The 7,421-nt window shown below is 32.8% G+C and overlaps 1 pseudogene; it reads right to left on the bottom strand.

Moving 5' to 3' along the window:
• Positions 1 to 3,021: 3,021 nt before the first annotated feature.
• LOC124935872 lies at positions 3,022 to 7,021 on the bottom strand (annotated as a pseudogene).
• Between the last annotated feature and the right edge of the window lie 400 nt (positions 7,022 to 7,421).

Here is a 7,421-nt window from a genome sequence, read left to right on the forward strand (position 1 = left end):
ACCCAAATCCTTGTTTTTTAAATTTTGTCGAATCGACGTATCCCCGCACTGCGCACCCGCACTCACGCACCCGTATCCGTGCTTCCTAGTGATACGGTCAACGAATCGGCGACGAAATCAAGGCAAACGGCAACGAAAACAAGACCACAAATCCAATGTGACAACATGTACATGAGAGAGAATTTTTATTTCCTTGCCCGTGCGTGTCTTCTCTTCTGTTTCCTAAAAGAGATATTTCCAAAATATCTTTTGTTCATTTCTCTATTCGGCGACTATCGACTTTCTTCTTCGACGACTTCCTTCTTCGGCTTGACGACTACCTTCCTCATTCGAAATGGTAAGTAGATGTTGAACATTAGAAACCCTATTTTTGGTTTAGACTCGAAATCCTATTTTTGTTCGTTTTCCCCATTTTATCGCATTTATCTCGCCGTAATGTTCTTTGACTTTTCAGGAACAAAACAAATTTCTTGGAACCGCTTCCAATTCAGCGTCAAACGCAGAAAGGTAAGTTATTTCCATATTTTTACTATTTCTGTTGTACATTTCGTTGTTAGAATCGTGTTGAATGATAGTAGATGTTGCTAATGTTGGTGATAGTTAAATTAATATGTATTTGAAGGCCATGCTATTGTATAAACATGGCAATAACATTGCCTTATAAAAACACAAAACTGTATTTATTTTCAAAAGAATTTAATGCTCAACATTTATGAATGTCATGTTTAGCTATGAATGTTTTGTTCAGTGCTTATGAACGTCATGTTCAACGTTTTTTTCAATTAAAAAACTTAGTTTTTTCCAAAAGGATTTCATGTTCAACGCCTATGAACGCCATGTTCAGTGCCTATGAAAGTCATGTTTATCGTCTTTTTCAGTTAAAAAAACTTGAATTTTCAAAAAAAAATTATGTTCACGCCTATGAACGCCATGTACAACATTTTTTTCAGTTATTTTTTTTTCAAAACAAGTTTATATTCTTTTTTTTAAAAGAACATAGCCATGTTTTTACAAGGTTGTGTTCTTTTATCTCTTCAGTTTTAAAAACTTGATTTTTTTCCTAAACAATTTCATGTTTTTTTTTCTTGTAGTGGATCTAAAAAAATACAGCTTTTTAAAATGAAAAAAATACAAGAACATGGCCTTATTCGGTACCTTTCGGGTTCAACGGACAATTTGTTCAATTCATCATATTCTCCGACGTTGTCTCTATTGCATTTATGAACATTAAAGCCGAAAAAGTTAGACGTTATCTATACAAAATAAAAAGTCTTTTGTATAACTAAAGCTGAAAATTTACCATTACGATAGAAAAATTTGTAGTGTTTGAGTTCACGGAATGAATAGAAATAAAATTTTGAGTTTTGGGACGATTTTTTCCGAAGAGTTGAGAGAGAGGTGAAATGATAGAAACGTGTGGGAAATAAATTTAGAGATTTTTTTTATTTTTTTTTTTATATTTCTCTCTCATACACATGTGACCTTACTTTCGATACGTATTCGTTGTCCATGTCATTTTTCTTAAAAATAATACATTTAAAACGTTTATAAATATCATTTTATTTACAAATATATCAAACTAATTAGAAAAACAAAAATGATAGGTTATAATAAGAAGACAAAATTGTCTATACGAGAAAATGTTTCAATTTTAATAATTCGACCCTATATGAAACAATTCAAAATTTGAACCTTATTCAATAAAAACAATTCAAATTGAGTCCTAAATAGTGATTTCTCCAAATAAATTATGCACATAGCGACAACTAAAATTTTACGAAAAGAAAAGGAAATATATGTTCAAGATTCTTTTAACTATTTGTGTTCAATTGGTAATATGTAAATGTAACAAGGTTGCAGACTGTTGGGTAGCTTGCAATGGTGAATTGGATCACAAACTCCTCCATGTAAATTTTTATTTAATACTTTATAATGATACACTCTCTCATCATATATAATAACGTTTATTTGAAGAAAAAAAAAACCCTTAAATGTCTATGTTCCAGAAAAAGAATAAAAGTTTATAAAAGATCGATCATTATAAATGTTGTCTTCTTCAAAAATATTCAAAGATTCATATAATCTGGACCAATCAAATATTCATGATTTCACCATGTCTGTTGCAAATGCAGAATCCAAAATTCAAGATCAAGTGACATAATTATTAAAATTTAACCCTCAAATATATACTTTTTAAACACCAACTTATCAAATGTGTTCATCATATATGATGTTATTAGAGTTAATTAAAAAACAAAACTTACAAACTACGTTACAGATAGTATATTTGTAACGGCTTTTATAAACACCGTTACTGATATTCTTTATTGGACCGTTAAAAGGGAAGCAGTATCTGTAACGGTTTTACAAAAACCGTTACAGATACTAGTGAAGTAAATTAAAAGGCGGTTCAACATTTGTAACGGTGGAAATCAACCGTTACAAATACTACATTAGTAACGGTTTTCTATCAAAGCCGTTACAGATATCCTCACTGAAAACGATAAAGGGACACCATATCTGTAACGGTTTATATGACCGTTACAGATTCACTTATAATAGTAACGGTTTCATATAACCGTTACTGATACCAGATATTAGTAAGGGCTACTGTGTGCCGTTACTAGGAATCGTTACAGATAACCTCTTTTCTACTAGTACATAGTTGATACATCTACAAATAACATTCATGTAACCTAGCATTAATTAATACATTTCTAATAAAGATAAAATTGATTCCATTATTCCATATTGTGAATCTCAATTATTAATCAAACCCAAAACATGAACGTAACTCCAAAAATAATATAAGAAATTGAAAGAGACCTTATTAATTACCAACATAATACCAAAATCATGTCATCATCATATATATATATATAAGACCTGATACTACATATTATCAGTGGAAATAGAAACAACATTACATACTCTATAAAATAACATCTTAAACCTCTCCTTCCCCACAATTAGATGTAGTTCAATACTCCAAAAATACTAATAATCCTTAGTTCGGTTAATTTAACTTCCACAAGCCATACACTCGTCGCGGTTTGTCAAAGAACATACCATCTCATACATCTTTACACTAATATCAGCCTCTTCATTCCCTACATTATTGTTATTCTCTTTTTCCTGCATATATCATCAATGGTTGAAAAACAGAAGAATACACAATAATACCTAGTGTCTCAATCATTAGTATCGATTTAGAGTGTTCTTTATATATAGTTAGGTGGGTATATCTTGTTATTTGGAACTAAGACATATATGTAATAGTTGGGTACAAAAATACAATTTGAGTTTAATATTCTTCTTCTCCAAATTCATTTACCTTCTTTAGCATTGTTGTATCGATAGTAAATTTGATTGCATCAGCAGCAGCACGTGATCGTAAATAATACATCCCTGTTTTCAGACCCTTCAAGAAAAACAAATAGAATCAAAATTTGAATTCCAATTTATTCCAAGAATGAGGAGGATAATTAATACCTTAGACCAAGTATGGAAATGCAAGGAGGTAAGTTTTCCAAAGTTGGGTTGGTCCATGTGTATGTTAAGGCTTTGACTCTGGTCTATATAGCATCCACGATCTGCAGCCATATCGACCAATATTCTTTGCTTTATCTCCCAAACAGTCCTTTAAATGACAAGAAGAAAAACAAACATATTAGTTAAAACAATGCAAACAATATGTAGATTAATAATTAATATTTGATCCTCATACTTGTAAATTGACTTTAATTCCTGAGGGATTTGAGGAATGTTTTGAATAGAACCATTCTCATAAATCATTTGATTCTTCACAACAGGTGACCAGAGAGCCATCTCAGTTAAGTCGTAAAGAAGATGTTTATTTACCACTACAAATTCTCCACTGCAAAATGAAAACAGATTAATGTTGTTAACCAATAAAACATGTCACTACAACAAATGAATATACCTTAGGACTCTACGACTGTAGATATTAGATGTGTATGGCTCGAAACACTCATTATTTCCAAGAATTTGGCTTGTTGATGCAGTTGGCATAGGTGCAACAAGAAGCGAGTTTCTCAGACCATCTCTTGATATCATATCCCGAAGGGCATCCCAATCCCAACGATTTGAAGGTTTTACACCCCACATATCTAGTTGTAGAATACCCTGTGGAGCAAAAATGAATTTTGTCATAATCACTATATCTATCTATCCCTTCTGATAATTGCCAAAGTGAAATTATTTTTGTCAAATTTGTAGATAGAAAAATGACTAATTTTTGACAAATGTAATTAATTAGGTAAACTACCCATCATATGCCTACCTTGCTCACTGGACTTCCATTGTAGGTCTCATATGGACCTTCCTTTGCTGCCAATTCAGAAGAAACTTTCAAGGCATGATAATATATTGTCTCAAAGATATCCTTATTCAGCTGTTGGGCCTATAATTTAACAATCAAATTAGTCATCAATAGTTGTAAGAAGCTACTATAGAATCCAACTTCTTACCTCTGGTGAATCAAATGGCATGCCTAGCAAAATGAAAGTATCTGCAAGACCCTGGACTCCTATACCAATGGGTCTATGACGCAAATTTGATCTTTTTGCAGTCTCAACAGGATAGTAACTAACATCTATTATTTTGTTCAGGTTTGTTGTCACTATTGCAGTAACCTATACAAATAACACATAAGGGGATAGTAATAAATGTGTACTTGCAAAAAAGTATGAATAATTAGCAAGAGAATATAGAAACCTCTGCTAATTTTTCAAAATCGAAATAACGATTCTTGGAACCTCGGCTGCCCATGAGTTTACATGGATGTAACTCTATTGGGATTCCCTGTGTTAAATTGCAGATGAAATTGTCAATACTATTCATAAGAAAGGAATAAGGAAACTAGAAGAAATAAATACAAATATAGACACACACCTTTTCCCTAACATATCGCGGTAAAGCAATTGATGCTAAATTGCAAACAGCAGTTTCTGTTGGACTCGTATACTCAATGATCTCAGTGCACAAGTTAGAGCACTTAATAGTTCCCAGATTCTGCTGATTGCTCTTTCTATTGCATGTGTCCTGCAACAATAAAAAAAATACTCAAGAAGTGATACAGTTGAGAAGAAGCTGTAACCAGAATAAAGTGCCTAGAAATACCTTAAATAACATGTAAGGAGTTCCAGTTTCAATCTGGGCCTTCAATATCTCGAACCATAGAGTTTGAGCTTGTACAACGTTCTTTGCCTTGCCCTGAGAAAATCATAAATACTTGAGACTTTAAGATCTTTCCATAAAAATCCTAAACAATGAGTATAAACAAGTGTACCTCAATCTCATATTTGGTGTACATGCTTACAAATTCTTCACCCCAACAATCAGCCAATCCTGGAGCCTCACTTGGGCAGAACAATGACCACTTCCCATTACTTTGGACTCTTTCCATGAAGAGATCAGGTATCCAGAGAGCATTAAATAAATCTCGAGCACGTTGTTCTTCCTGAAGATTTGAAAGAAAATCTAAACTATGAATAAACAAGTAATGATAGAGATCCAATAAGAGCAAATATATTCAACAGACCTTTCCATGATTCTTCCTCATATCTAGAAACTCAAATACATCTGCATGCCATGGCTCCAAATATACAGCAAATGCACCTAAACGCAAACAAAAGAATCAAATACATAATAAGGGAACCCAAATTATAAAAGCACTAAAAATAACAAAGATACCTTTTCTCTTGCCACCCCCTTGGTCGACATAACGGGCTGTATCATTAAACACTCGTAGCATTGGAATAATGTCACTGGATGTGCTATTTGTTCCACTCATATAACTACCTGTGGAACGAATGTTGTGAGCAGATATCCCAATTCCTCCAGCTGACTTACTAATAACAGCACACTCTTTCAGTGTATCATATACTCCTTCAATACTATCTCCTTTCATGCATACCAAGAAACAGCTACTCAACTACAAGCAAATATATCAATTTTTTCAGCATCACTACTAGCATCAAGAACAAAGCAAGAGAAAATTTTGGTAACACTATGCTAGAAAAAAAAATGGTTAAATATTCTTTTCTTCTTGTAACCTGAGGCCTTGGTGTTCCTGCATTGAATAGAGTTGGTGTTGCATGAGTGAACCATCTTTGGGACATTAAATGATATGTCTTGATAGCAGAATCAATATCGTTTTTATGGATCCCTACTGCCACCCTCATTAACATTTGTTGAGGCCTCTCGACTATCTTTCCTTGGATCTTCAAAAGATAGGATCTTTCTAAAGTTTTGAATCCAAAGTAATCATAGTCAAAATCCCGATCATAAATTATCTCACTATCCAATCGTGAAGCATTCTGTAAAAAAAATGAATGGAACAACTTATCAGTTAATGCCCATGAAACTAAGCAAGATTTGTTTAAAGGTTCTGCTACAAAAATGTTTTCTAGATTCCTAAAGAACATCATATCAGCAGGATGAAATTTCTATTGTTGAAGAAACCCATAGTACCTTCATGATAATTTCATAAATGTCATCAGCTACCAAAGGAGCCTTCTGACCAGACCTCTCACTAACATGACTATACATATCCTTAATCCTGCATATGCCAAACCAGTTTGAACAGAATTCAAAAGTGAACAATAACCTACTTAACCAACATTAAACCACTTACAAATCTGAAAATGATTTCTTAGTATTCTTGTGCAAATTCGAGACAGCAATCCTGGCAGCCAACTACAGTAAACATAAGATCAACAAATCAATTGGATTAATGAGTGAAACAATCAGACAAGAAACTAAAACTTACAGAGGCATAATCCGGGTGATTTGCTGTCATGGAAGCAGCAGTTTCAGACGCTAATTGATCAAGCTGACTAGTGGTGATGCCCTTGTAAACACCGGCACATACCTTCTGTGAAACTAGGACTGGATCACAGTGCTGAACTTTCAGGCCATAACTTAACTTCACGAGACGAGACGCGATCTTGTCCATATGAAACGATTCCTGACGACCATCTCTCTTGATCACATACATCTTGAAGAAGCAACAATGGCGTCTGTTGATTATTGAGAAGTTAAATAGGATACAAAACAGAGAGGTAGAGTACAAGGGAAGATAGAGAAATATATTCAAACTAAAATAGTGATGAAATATGTTTCCTTCTTATTTATTGTTTCAATATTCCCGCCAAGAAGAAGTAGTAGTATTATATGCAGTAGTATGTAGTATACAATCATAATTTATAACTATATCTCATAAAATTATATTTTGATTAAGAATAATAAGATTATATTATGATATAATTACATTTTTAGACAAATTATATTATCTAATAATAATAAGTCTCAAACTTTTTTTTAATGGTTATTCGATTAGATTTTGGGACGATATTTGGTATAGTGTTAAAAGTTTAATTACAACGTATCATGAATTT

The sequence above is a fragment of the Impatiens glandulifera genome, chromosome 4, assembly GCF_907164915.1.
Source record: "Impatiens glandulifera chromosome 4, dImpGla2.1, whole genome shotgun sequence".
Lineage (NCBI taxonomy): Eukaryota > Viridiplantae > Streptophyta > Magnoliopsida > Ericales > Balsaminaceae > Impatiens > Impatiens glandulifera.